Raw genomic sequence first — 13,829 nt, 5'->3', positions numbered from 1 at the left:
TCAGTGACATACTCACCTAAGAACAGAAACAGCAAAAGGGTCTTTTTCAAACACAAATGATGACATATATTTTAAAGGTACATCCCAAGTTACTTAAACCAGACTTGCTAAAAGTCCTATTCGCCCTCCTCCCATTATCCCATCTTTTCTCCCATCCTCCTTTCCAGGAACTCATCTCTCCAAGGCTGGACAATAAATAAAAACACCTGAAACCCCCAGACTTCTCTGATTTCCCTGATGCCTGCCTCTTTTCTCTCACTGGGTCATTTTTAAATCTTAAATCAATGTTTTTCACTCAGGTAGAGCAATATTTCCCCCATCCTCCTTCCTTCCCTTTTCATATTCCAGTTTTTGCCCAATTACAGAAAAACTCTTCTTCCTTTCCTTTTGTTAAAAATAGTAAAGCTCTAATCACAGCTTTTAAGTATAGTGTAGAAAACCATACATCCCAAATTTTCCACTCATTTTCTAAGGCCAGTCGCAAAGGGAGCACAGCTGTAATGTAAACTGAGGAAGAGTTGTTGTCTCTCAGAATGTAAGATCTATGAGGGCAGGGATTTTGTCTGTTTTGTTCAGACTCCATCCTGAAATGGTGCCTTGCACGCAGAAGGCACTCAGTGAATTGGGGGGGTGGGGGTTACAGACTAGATACTATTAGACTATTCTGAATTTCTGAACTCTTTACTTCTCCGTGGGTTGGTAGCCTAGTGTATCTATCATTTGCAGTTGCTTTGAGTTTATTTTCTCACCAGTATTTAATAGATGCCAGTTCCTTACCTCAGAGTAAAATGCTTTAGTCATAAGGAGGTGGGGGGGGGAGACACTGTATCCAGTGTCAGTGAGTAATACAGACACTCCTAGTTACTCATGAGAACATCTACAAACTCTCCCTTTTCAATGCTAGGAGTGCTCTTGATACCTACCATCAAGAAAATAAAATCCAATTATAATTAAGAATCAGCGACATTACTCTCAAGTTTTTTTTTTTTTTTTTTTTTTTTTTTTTGTGACCGGTAAGGAGATCACAACCCTTGGCTTGGTGTCGCCCGCACCACGCTCAGCCAGTGAGCGCACCGGCCATCTCCATATAGGATCCGAACCAGCGGCCTCAGCACTCCCAGCACCACACTCTCCCGAGTGAGCCACGGGGATCGTCCCAACTCTCAAGTTTTAAAGTGCTTTGAAATGCTTCAGACCCTTACAAATTATTTTACATATCCTTTATCAAACCTGCTTCTTCTTAGGTATGTACCACCTATCAAACAAAACTTAGCCACTTGTTTTATTTTCTTTTATATAACAAATTTGATTCTACCTGATAACATAACCCCTTTTTAAAAGTTTCCCATAAAGGAAAAGATTTTTCCTATTTCTATCATACAAATGTACTTTTCATTCACAACCTATTCTGAAGTAAAGGACATTCTACATTGACAAAAATCACAGCAATCCTAGAGACAGGTCTTAGTCTCCCTATAACACTGCCAGAAACTGGTCCTATGTCTAAGAGTAACACAAGTTCCTCAAAGTCAATAGATGTCCTCCAGTATCTGTCTCTCTCCTCTAAGTATCAGACCTTATTTGACTGGATCTTCTTTTGTTCACAAGGATGCAAAAACTTTTTCAAATAGTGTTATGTTTCTAAACTTTAAGATTTTTAATTCTCAAGAAACATCAATTTAAAGCCAACAAATATAATCCTGACAATATTTCAACATACTCCAGAAGAAAACTTTGAATCCACTTTATTTTTAGCAAGTTAATAGTAAACTATGGTAAGTTGTAAAAGCTTTAAGTTGGTAAACTGCTTTAAATGCTATAAACCATGTTAAAGGTATGTCTAATATACGAACTAACAAGTTAAAATACAATTGATTAAGCTACTGGGTTCTTGAAGTTAAAAAAAGTTACTAAAGAGGGCTAGCCAGTTAGCTCAATTGATTAGAGAGCAGCCTTGAACACCAAGGTCATGGGTTTGGCTCTCTCTACCAGCCAGCTGCCAAAAAAGAAAAAAAAGAAAAGAAAAAAATTTAATTGAAGGGGAGAAATAAAGCACCCTGAAATTTGAATAAAAACTAAAAAGAAAAAAGTATGAGCCACATCATATGGTGTTTATGTTTTCCGGGATGCTAGATGTTACTAAAAACTAAATCTCAAAATCTTCAAATAGTCTGAGAAATAAATACATACAGTACATAGACTAAACTTTTGAAAAGCTTCATAAAATTATTAAGAATTTAGTAAAGGATTCTTTTTATGTCGTTTATTTTTTGGTACGGGGATCCAAACCCTTGACCTTGGTTGTTACAAAGCAGTGCTCTAACCAACTGAACTAACCAGCCAGCAAGTAAAGGGTTCTTTCTATCATAACACTGATCCAAGTATGTGGCCTAGACACTTTGTTAGTCTAAGTGGTGGTCTTTTTTTAAGGGGAGGAATATAGACGGAATGCTGAAAAGTGTCAATCTTAAATCAAGTCTATACAAAGAGATTAAATCACATCAAAAATGCTTTATTTGCAAAAATATTCCAAAACGACTAATCAAAAATATTACCATACTCAATTAGTCAAAAAAAACCCTAAAAGTTATTCTATCATTTAAAATCAATGCTGATATAAGCAAGCATCACCAACGAAAACAAGGCAAAAATACAGATTATGAAGCACATGTATCTTTTTCTTCACCTGTACTTGTTAAATCAGCTTCCAGAAGCTGACGATTAGCTGTCATTTTATAAGTTCTATGACAGCTGATCTTAAACTACAAGGTGCAAGGTGGTTAGTGAAAGGTGTTATAACACCAAGGTCAAGGGTTCAGATACCCATACCAGCCAACCAAAAAAAAAAAAAAAATCCCCAAAAGCATAAATTACAATAACTAAATACTCCCAAGATCTACTCTATTTTACCTTCGCTGTTTAGTTTAAGTACAGGACAGTGAAATGAAAAGTAACCTAGATTATGTTTCTTGGATCTATCCAGTTTCTGGGAATCTTTTTTCCACAAATAATAATGAATCCTCTTAATCAACAATTTACCAAGATGTCTCTTACCACTAATTATGATTTTATATTTTAAGCTACTACTTGAATAAATTTTGTTATTAGAATATTGGAATTAAAAAAAAAAAAAACCTTTTATTGCTCTGATACCATCAGTTGTTTGCCAACTAATTTTTCTTAAAATCAGTGAATTGTGAAAGGCATATTTCATAGAAAATGTAAAATATCATGTGTTACATTTTAAAATATCATGTGTTACATTAATATTACCTTTATTAATATCTTATGAAAGACCACTGTTAAAATTACACTATTTTACTACTTTCTATGGTAGGTAATGTCACAAAGTACTTTAAAAGTTACATATATAAATATTCATAAAATATAGACTACATATTAACTAACACAAATGACTGTGGGGAAAAAAAAATACCACTCACTCCTAGCATCACGTACAACAAAAGATATGTTTACAACCCACTGTATGTTTGCAGTCCTTCCTATTGGCTCAGCCAGTTTTTGATGAACCTCCAGAATCACTAAGTGATACTAGGACAAATTCTACTATTCCAAGAGTGCCAAGAGACAGTCAATCAGATCATATAACTCAAAAAACTCCATTAAAAATGTACGTTATAGGAAAATATTATAACTTTCAACAAGAGCCACTCTTTCTGACCTTGCCAACTTATGAATCAGCTGTTCTTAGAAGCACAGCTATTTAGACACTACACCACTCCTTTGGATGATGTAATCTTAAGGGATTTAGTATTTATGCGAATTACTAACTAACATAAAACATGTACTTACTGATATGGCCATCAGAAAAACTAAAAGGCTTCTCACCTATTCCTGCAGTCTTCAGAGAAATCAGACACCCAAGAAAACAGGTGTTGAAAGCTTTGCAAGTCACTTCTGAGAGAATAATCACATCAACAAATCCAAAGGATAATATCAAAGAAACGGTGGAGATCTTAACTAATGCATATGAAAGCTCCAGTAAAAAAAATACTACTCCATGCTAATAACACAACAACATAAAGAACCACTGCAAAAACTGTGATAAGACTTTATGAAAGCAAAAACAAATGAAGAGGGGAAAACACAAACGACCATTAAAAAAAAAGACAAAGAAGGCATGGAGAGAAAGTACAGTTAAAAACAAAACAAATTATCACTGAAAAAAAAACTGTTGACAAAAAAAAATCTATTTTAAATATTAAAATTTAAAAGCTCAATTATAACATTGTTCATTAAAAAGGCCTACAAAAATCTTTCCAAAATTACCAGTTTGATATTACTTCAACTATACTTTTAGTTTGTTTTTACTTCAACTATTTTTTTTAAAAAAACCTGTACACTTGAAAAAGACTACTATAATAATTAGAATAACTTGCCTCACTATTTGTTTAGAAATGCTCTATTTAAAAGTAGGCCAACAATAGGAACTTTGCTGTTGCACAATAGAGAAAGTAAACGAAGTAGTATCTATTAACATTCAGCGTCGATGGCATGCTTCTCCATCTCTTGGAAAATACTGTGACTTACAGTCTTCTCTGAACAATTTACCACTTCTCCATCCATGCAGCAGCTCAAATAAAGAGTTCCTGTGTTAATCCCACAATAAATCTCAGTAACTCTCACATCACAGTAGTTGTAAACGTTTGTTAACAGAAAAATAGTGTTTTTCCCCAAATAACTACATAACACTAAGACTAGTCAAATTCCTATACAATCCTTTTACAAGACTCCTGCCAACTTTATTTTGATACATGAAACGTGTATCCTATTTTAAAAGCTCTTTAACTGTGATTCTATCAAAACAGCTTCCTAGTTGTTCATTTTTCTTTTTAAGTTTTCAAGTTTTTTCTAAAAGAACCTGAAAATTGATGAATTTGGGCTGCTAATAAATGCTTAAAAAACATTTTTGCCAAATAAGATAGGAAAACGTCCTAGATTTCCTAAATCTGACATTAGAGGTCGTGCAACTTTAAAAAAATAAAGAACACTCATTGAGCCCTTCATTTTTAAAATTACTTCAGTGTATTTTCACACTCTAAGTTTAATAATACAATTTTGTTAAAGAAAGTTAAAAAGTATAAAAAAACCGATCTACCACTTAAAGCTGGTCTACTCTTAATGGGCCTCTGGTAGATTTGGAGTACTGAACTTCACGGTTAATGACATCCGAAAAGGACGGTGCTGGAGAAGGCAGGGAAGAGAAGCCAGGAGTCTGACGGGAAAAGAAAGAGAAACGACTTAAAGCCACTGAGGAAGGAGATGTTGGGACGCAGAGACAGAAGAGAGAAAAAAGACGATTTAACAAGGAAGTGAAGCGGAGCGCAGAGCAGGGCAGAAAAGCTGAGGAGGAAACAAATGGGAAAAGGCACTATTTTCAAATAAGGCATGCACCAGGAAGGGATGAGCCAAGGCCTGGGGTAGCCCAGTGCTTCTGTGTGACTGATGCTTACAGACCGAAGCAGAGAAAAGGGGAAGCAGTTGACTTCAAGGCGTTCGAGCAAACTCCTGTTCCCTCCCGCGCCTCTCCCGGCCCTCAGCCGAGAGCGGAGGCGGCGGACGGGGAAGGGGCCTACCCAGGAGCCAGGCCCGGCGTTCCGCTCCCCAAGCGCCGCGGCGGCGGGGAGAGGGATGTGAATTCGGAAGGGCAGAGCCCGGCCGCAGCTCGACGGCACCCCGAGAACGGTCCCGGGGCCTCGGCGGTGCCTCCAGCCGTTTCCCCTCCAGCTGGGCGCCGAGCGGCCTTACCTGAGGCGAAGGAGGGAGGCGAGGTTCTAAGGCGTCTCGCTCGCGGCCGCCGCAGTCTCCCGCCGCACTCAGCCCAGGTTTCCCAAGGAGGCGCGACCCTGCCTCAGCCGCCGCTTCCCCCTCAGGGTCTCGGCCTCCGCCTCCGCCGCCTCAGGGGCTGTTTACACCGCCGGGCCCCTCACACCGCCGCCGCCGCCGCCTGCTCTCCACCCTAGCGTCGTTGCCGATTCGGCCGCCGCCACCTCCTCCGCCGCAGCCTCGTCTCTCTGGAGCATCTTCCAACCACCGAACCCTGAGAAACAGAGACTCCAGCCGCGCCGGCAGGAAACTCCCCCGCAACTGCTAGGGGAACGAGGCGGTCACAGCACCAGCAGATTTTCCGCCATTGAGCAGCAGCCGCTCGACTTCTTCTGCACCCCTCCTCCCCGCACAACTGTCCTTCCCCGCCCCTCAGGGAGCCCCGCCCCCAGCTCCCACCCATTGGGACGCCGCACGCTCTCTCGCGGTTCCCGGTTTGCTAGGGGGCCTATCAATCACTGCCCTCCCTCCCAGTTCAACTCCCCCGGTACCTCCGTACTTAGTTTCCCCCGCCCACACGGCCCCGCCTCTGGGTTCCTAAAATCCCATTGGGCATCAGTAGCCGCCTTCAATTGGCAAGGACAACTATCCATCAAACACCGCCCACGAGTGAGACCCAACCCTTCCTTACCATTTACTTCATTCAGCCCCGCCTCCACTAAGCACGGCCTCGCGGGCGTCATGGACCAGCCCACCCTACCAGCCATGAGTAGAGCTCTCCGTCAATCAAATAACGCCCACCTGCGCTTCGCCTAACAAAGTCTGAGATCTAGCGACTCCCTTTTCTTATTGGTCCAAATGGTGGTCCGAACGCTCAGTCATTGGCTTTCTCTACGTGTCCGTCACAGAACCAATTTCCAAGTCCGTCACACCGCCTTTTTTCAAACGAACGCGCAAAAGGCGGGGAAGTATCCGGAAAGCGATTGGTTAGTCTTCGAAAAAGGTCAAACCCAGAGTGTCTGTGCCGATCCTTCCCGTTCTGCGAGGACTTTGCCCCCTTATTTTTGACCTCTAAGCCTTGCGTAAAAGAAGCGCCATAAAGGAGCCAACGGGCTGCCCAGTTATAGGTGTGGAGGCCTAGTCCCACCCAGAATTGCAGGGGGTTGGCTACTGATTGGCTTACAAAGTCCTCCTAGGCCCTCATTGGATTGTACAAACGCCCCTCTTCGGCTCAGAGACGGGAAGGGACAGCGCAGGCGAGGACAAGAAACCGGCTGGCGAGAGGCGGTTGTTTTGCTTCAGCCACGGGTGGGGCGCACGCGGGAGTAGGAAACTGGGAAGGCGGAGCTCTGGGGTGGTGTTGCGGGAGGAGAAAGGCCCGGATGAGCCCTAACAATGAAATCATCGCTGACCAATCAGAGCCGCTGAGCTGGCGTACCTGCCAGACCTGTCTCCAGAAAGGGAGAGAGTGGGCGGGAAATTGGGGTGTCTGAAGAGGCTGAGAAGCGACGTGACAGCATGGAACAGGTGGTCCCGTCAGGAGGATTCTGTGTTGTTAGGGATTATTTTTATAATGCCTGGCTTTCAGCCCTTGGCATTTCCGTGTCTTGTTTCTCAGTCAACAGTTTTTTCTATTTAAAAAACTCCCGGCCTAGTCTTTTGACGTTGACTCGTTCATTCAACAGTTATTGAGCGCTTGATATTTGCCAGGCACTGTATGTAAATATAGAGATACAAAAATAAATTAGGCAATCCCGGTACAAGATGATAGGTGCTGTAATCGGAACGTGCAAGGGATGGTGATAACAAAGAATCTTCCCTGTGGATAGGTTTACCAAGAAAGGCTTCACAAAGACACAGGATGCGTCCAGAATGAATGAGTTCAGTAAGCGGCTGAGAGAAGTGGCATGATTCTTGCACCAATCGAATTACACTAGACAGTGCTGCCAAGTTAATTCCCCAAAAGAAAAACAAAACTAAAGTGTAATAGAGTCATTCTAATACTTAACTTAGGCTTTGGGGATTTTTGGGTTTTTTTGTTTGTTTTAATGCAAGTGTCCCATTCATACTTTGGTATAAATTGGTTTGGGCAGTCAATTTAAGCTTAGATCCAACAGAGAGCTATTCAGCTTAGAGACTATCAATATTTTGCAGAAAAGGGCAAATTTAAGAATAGGACAACTTCCCAGGCCGTGGTGAGGATGGAAGAAATACAGGCTTGATTGCAATTGAGGGATTTTTTTTTTTTTTTTCTTTTTACCTACTCCTCAAGTTTGTGTAAGGAAGATGTTTTTTACAGCATGGTGAATAGATCACCAGCATGAGAATCACCTGGGGTACAGATTCCCAGGTCTGTTTATGTCTACAAAATTAGGGACTGGGGCCAAGGCTCGGAAAGGTAAATTTTTGAATAGTTCCTACCTGATTTTTATGCACACCAATGTTTGAGACCCCTGGCATAGGGTAATGGAAGCAGACATAAACTAAAATTTTGTTTCTCCACTTCTGCATGTTAGGAGAACGTCTGTATCTCACCTTTCCCTTGGCCCCTTTATTATCAGTATGGGATCATACAATCCTCAGGAAGTATTACTTAAACGACTTATAGAATACATTTCCCTGAATCACACTCCCTTACCTGATACCTTATAGAGAAAGAAGGGAGTCTGAGACCTCAGCTTCCATAATAGGAACCATGCTAACGATCAAAAAGTGAAGCCACCTGGAGACCCTTGTCTCGAGAATCCAAGCAACAAGAGCATCAGAGCAGTTTCTTGGTTTGCTTGATTTCCTTCTCACTTTACCTTGGTAGACCCTAAAACTAATACAAAGCCCAATCATTTAGATGGGCTGATGATTACATATCATTTACTCTTTCAATCACTTAAAAAAAAAAAAAAAGGATGTATTGAGTACTGTTCTAGGTGCTGAGAATACACCATGGACCAGAACAAATATTTAGGTAAACTTTGTTACAAACTTTATTTGATAAAACACTAAGCCATTAAAGAAGGCCCAAAAAGAATCACAACGTTAAAGGAAAACTGATGTGGGCCGACCCCGTGGCGCACTTTGGAGAGTGCGGCACTGGGAGCGCAGGTTCGGATCCTATATAGGAATGGCTGGTGCGCTCACAGGCTGAGCGCTGTGCGGGCGACACCACACCAAGGGTTGCGATTCCCTTACCGGTCACAAAAAGACAAAAAAAAAAAAAAAGAAAGAAAACTGATGTGTACCATCATAAATATGTAATGTGTCATAAACATTGACTAGCATCATAGTTAGTACCATCTGTTACTGACTAGCTATGACTTGAACTGGTAACTAAGCTCTCTGAGCCTTGGTTCATTCTGTAAAATGGGAATCAACATCTTCCTCCAGAGCCAGATGAATAGTTTTAGACATTCTTAGTAATACAAAACACTCTGTGATGTGTGATTTAAAATTGAAACAATACTAAATAATGTAGAAAAATATTCTGACTTTTCCCATGTTCGCTACAGTATTCTCATCACTCATGCCCTTTTTTTCTTTTTTTGGGGGGGGGCAGCTGGCCAGTACAGGGATTCGAACCCTTGACTTTGGTCTTATTAGCACCATGCTCTAACCAAGTGAGCTAATTGGCCAGCACTAATGCTCTTGTTTTTTTAATTAGACATCAGGACTGGCTGGTTAGCTCAGCTGGTTAAAGCATGGTGTTGATAATACCAGAGTCCAGGATTGGATTCCTATCACTGGCCAGCCGCCAAAAGTTAAAAAAAAAGGAAGACATCAGATAACCATTTTCTTTCAACAAATTTGGGTGACCCGGTTTTGCTGATACTCTAAACCCATCCCAGATCACAGGTAATCCAGTGCTGCCCACTTCACAGGATTATTTCAAAGATTAAATAGGATGTGATGCATAAAAGCACCTAATACGGTGACCTTCACAATTAGAGTCTGAATCTTTATATGTCACATAAGTTTCATTCATACATTCAGCATATTTACATGCCTCTTATATACAGATCACTGTGCTCTCTCAAACAAGGAGCTTTGTTGTTAAGCTTCAAGTAGTCCGATGTGAGTGGATTGATCCACTCCCTTCTTAACCACTGGAAATGCTCCACTAATAAACCTGTTTTCTTCATTTTAAAAAATTCACCAATTCTACTTTACAAATATTTATTAAGCATCCACTGTGAATCAGGTACTATAGTAGGTGATAACTCTCCTTTTTTTTTTAAGGACTACCTTTGAAATTAATTGACCATTTCTATTTTCGCAGAAATATTCAATCCTGGCTTTCATAAAACCATAGCATAGTTTCTCGTAAAATCGCTTTTTAGACAGGTCCAGAGGAGGATCCCCTAGGACTGTGGACTTCTATACCAATGTATCTCATGTGTTCCTTAAACCATATCGTATTAGTTAGAAATGTTTGGTTATGACTAACAGAAAACCTAAACAGTGGCTTAAATCCCTGGAGGGTGGAGGTGACATTTTCTCACATAACAAGAAGCAGAGGTGGGCAGTGATGTCTGGATCAGTGCTACCAAAGGACAAAATTACAACAAATTAAGTTTAAAGATCTTAATAGCCTTTCCAGCGATTCTAGAGTCAGGCAACACTTAGTTCTATATAGCAGAATAAGGTTCCAATGAGCTAAGAAGAAGAGATTGGCTTTATAAACAGAAAAAAGGCTGAAGAAAGCAGAAACAAAGAACAAAAAAACAGACTGTTCATTTTAAAGTTACTTTCCTTGTAAGGTAGAATCAGGGAGACAGAACAAGAGAAAAATAACTGATTGGTTAACATCAGGTTACTTCAGGTTACTTCTTTTATGTAAGGATTAAAGCAGAGGGAACTTTATTATCATGCCTATTAAAGATATAAACTGGCCTGTTTGGGAAATTAGCTGTTAACTCTCTTTCCTGATTTCTTTTTGTTGTTGTTGTTAATCATTGTGGGAGACTTTATTACACCTTCCTTTGAATTATACCATTCATATAAACAATTTATTTTTATTTTTATTTATTTATTTATTCGGAGCTGGCCGGTATTCTTTCCTGATTTCAGGCTGGCTAGTTAGCTCAGTTGGTTAGAGTCCAGCCTCGTAACACCAAGGTCATGGGTTCGGATCCCCGTACTATGCAGCCACCAATAAATAAATACATAAGTAAATCTTTCCTGATTTTTTTGAAGTTCAGACAACAACTTAATTTGGCTTTGGTGTTATGGAACTTTTAGCATGGGTTTCTCCAATTTGATGTTTAGTCTGGTCTGCTGGGCCTAGTGCAGAAGCTTAGTCCAAATGGCCTCCAAACAGTGCTTCTACTATTATCTTGTTCCAAGATTCAGATAGTTACTGCAGCTTTAGATGAGATGTCCAAGTTTAAGGCAGTAGGGGTGAGGAAGTCATGTGACCACCCCTAACTGCAAAGGGGACCAGGAAATTAGGGAACTATGATGTCATGAGTTGCTTAGAGCAGAGATTCTCAAACTTTACCGAGTATCATAATCTTTTAAAATATTATTTACACTCATTCCTGTTTTGAAATTATGGTATGTATTAGACCCACTGCTATATCTTACTAAATGAAAGAAAGTGAGCTGAAACACTGGATACCGATCAAGATTTATTAAAGGAAAAGAATCTGCCGGGCTGCACTCAAAATGGAGGGCAGCACCAGGCGTGGGGGTGGGAGAGCTTATATAGACTGTAAGGAAGGCTGATGTAATCAGGGAGGGGTTTGGTGCTGGAGTGGAAGATAAGGCTGGCAGATGCAATCAGGTGGAAGCTTGCACCCATACAGAAGTAGAGGAGTTTCTATTTCTCAGAAACCATGAGGTTTCTCATAAGGGAAAGGCTGATGGCCATTTTGTGCTCAGCGGGTGTAAAAATGGTGCTGGTCACATCAAAGATGGCACCAGTCACATCCAAGATCCATCATTCCCACCATTTAAGTATAGGGAGAAGGGAAAAGGGGTGAAGGTCTCATTCTTCTGAAGCCACTTCCTGCTGGAAATGGCTGAAGATATGAAAAAATAAAAGATTTATGTTGGCAGGTAAAACAATTAGGTGGCAGGGTATTGGTTTCTTGTGGGGAGGCTGTATTCTTCTGGGGAATGGTCGCTGATTCTGAGGGGCTGATATCCTCCTCCCATGAAGAATTCAGTGACCCTTTGATTGGTGAAGGCCTGCATACATTCCTGTAAGAAACCACTCAAGGATGTCTTCAACACTGGAGGTGGCAGGTCAGGACCAGTCTTGGAGCAGCTCCTGTGTGAAGGACATGAAGCGGGCCTGCAGGAGTGAGAGGATAATCACCAGGGGAGAGATCATCCTTCTGGGATTGGGGGAAGAGTAGAGGTCCTGGAGATTTTCAATTTTGTGGGTCCTAAAATGGATGAAGTGTAAGAGGATGTTGGGTTGGGGGTTGAGCAGAGGGAGCCCTCTGGCTTGGTGTTAACAGATTCTTTGGATAAGGTCTTAGGTGCTAGTTTTACAAAGGATAAGTGATACCAAGGGGCCTTTCCTAGTACTTTTTCTGCCATGGGGGTGGTGAGAAGTACTGTATAAGGCCCTTCCCAACATGGTGAGAGGAGCTTTGGAACTCAGGTTTGTTTGTTTTTTTTTAAAGATGACTAGTAAGGGGATCTTAACCCTTGACTTGGTGTTGTCAGCACCACGCTCTTCCAAGTGAGCTAACCAGCCATCCCTACATAGGGATCCGAACCTGTGGCCTTGGTGTTATCAGCACCACACTCTCCCGAGTGAGCCATGGGCTAGCCTGGGATTCAGGTTTTAATATACACTCGCTGTCCCGGGCTCAGTTTAAAGTCTGAGAGGGTGGTGGAGAAAGGATGAGGTAATCGAAGGTTGACCTGTTCCCAAAGAAGATCCCTAATGAGTGAAAGAGTAGGGACATACTGGCCAAAGGCAATGAGCTGGAAGGGAGAGGTGTGAGAGTGAAGGATCTACCATACATAAGTTCTAAGGGGCTGAGGCCAATGGGTTTGCAGGGGGCTGCTCACAAGTGAGTGAGTGCTAGAGGGAGAAGTTGCGTCCAAGGGAGGTGAAGTTCCATGGACTGCTCAGTGAAGTGTGTTTTTATGAGGTGATTGGCTTTTTCTACTTTGCCTGATGACTAAGGCCGAAATGGTATATGTAAGTCCCATTTGATATGTAATACCTGTGCTGTGAGTTGTGTAATCTGGTAAATGAATGTCAGGCCATTATTAGACTGGAGGATGGTGGGCAAGCCAAAACAAGGGATGATTTCTGAGGTGAAGGCATGCGTTACTGCTGTAGCATCCTCTGAAGTGCAGGGAAAGACCTCAATCCAACCTGAAAAGGTATCTACTAAAGTTAGAAGATAGCGTGTCCTTTTGTGGGGAGGCATGTGAGTAAAGTCAATTTGCCAATCCTGGCAAGGAGTGTATCCTCTGGCCTGATGGGTGGGAAGGGACTGAACTTGGAGGCCACCTTGATTGGAGCAACGAGTACACAAAGGACAATTTTGAGTGATTTGTTTAAGTAACTTGGCCATGTGGGGAGAGTATAATATAAGGGCTGAAAAAGGTGTAGTAGGGGTTCATAGCCTATATGAACTGAATTATGGAAATCTAAAAGGATTTGCTCAGCTTGTGTGGTAGGGAGGACATAGCGACCAGAGAGAGTATACCAATTGTCCTTCCTCTGTGCTCCCAACTGTTGGAGGTGTTGTATTTCTTGGAGTGTGTATTGGGGTAAGTGTGTAGGGGCCATGAGAAGGACCTGAGCAGGAGAGGAAGAATGGGAGCCTGGTGATTCAGCAGCCTGTTTTGCGGTTAGATCTGCCAGTTTGTTTCTCTGGGCTATGGGGTCCTTGAAGGTTTGGTGTCCTCTGCAATGCATAACCCCACCTCCTTTGGAAGTTGTGCAGCCTCAAGAAGTATCTTGATAATATGTCCACTTTTTATGGGCCCTCCTTGAGTGGTCATGTATCCTCTCTCTTTCCCTATTGCCACGCAGGAGTGTAGGATGTGGTAGGCATACCTAGAGTCAGTGTATATAT

At 41.7% G+C, this 13,829-nt stretch overlaps 1 protein-coding gene across 8 annotated transcripts in view; it reads right to left on the bottom strand.

Moving 5' to 3' along the window:
• The window catches only part of PPM1B (protein phosphatase, Mg2+/Mn2+ dependent 1B), an 83,953-nt gene extending 77,764 nt beyond the window's left edge, over nt 1-6,189 (bottom strand). For 6 of the 8 annotated variants that reach the window (XR_010021644.1, XM_063078063.1, XM_063078060.1 and 3 more), the window contains exons 1-2: nt 5,770-6,189; nt 5,120-5,236 (exon numbers count right to left, since the gene is read on the bottom strand). The gene's annotated coding sequence lies outside the window, so the exon portion shown is untranslated. The remainder of the gene's footprint in view (nt 1-5,119; nt 5,237-5,769) is intronic. The other 2 variants (XM_063078057.1, XM_063078058.1) reach the window with 1 other exon arrangement.
• Nucleotides 6,190-13,829: the final 7,640 nt, after the last annotated feature.

Source organism: Cynocephalus volans, chromosome 14, assembly GCF_027409185.1.
Source record: "Cynocephalus volans isolate mCynVol1 chromosome 14, mCynVol1.pri, whole genome shotgun sequence".
Taxonomy (NCBI): Eukaryota; Metazoa; Chordata; class Mammalia; order Dermoptera; family Cynocephalidae; genus Cynocephalus; species Cynocephalus volans.
This window is presented reverse-complemented; position numbering and strand designations above follow the sequence as displayed.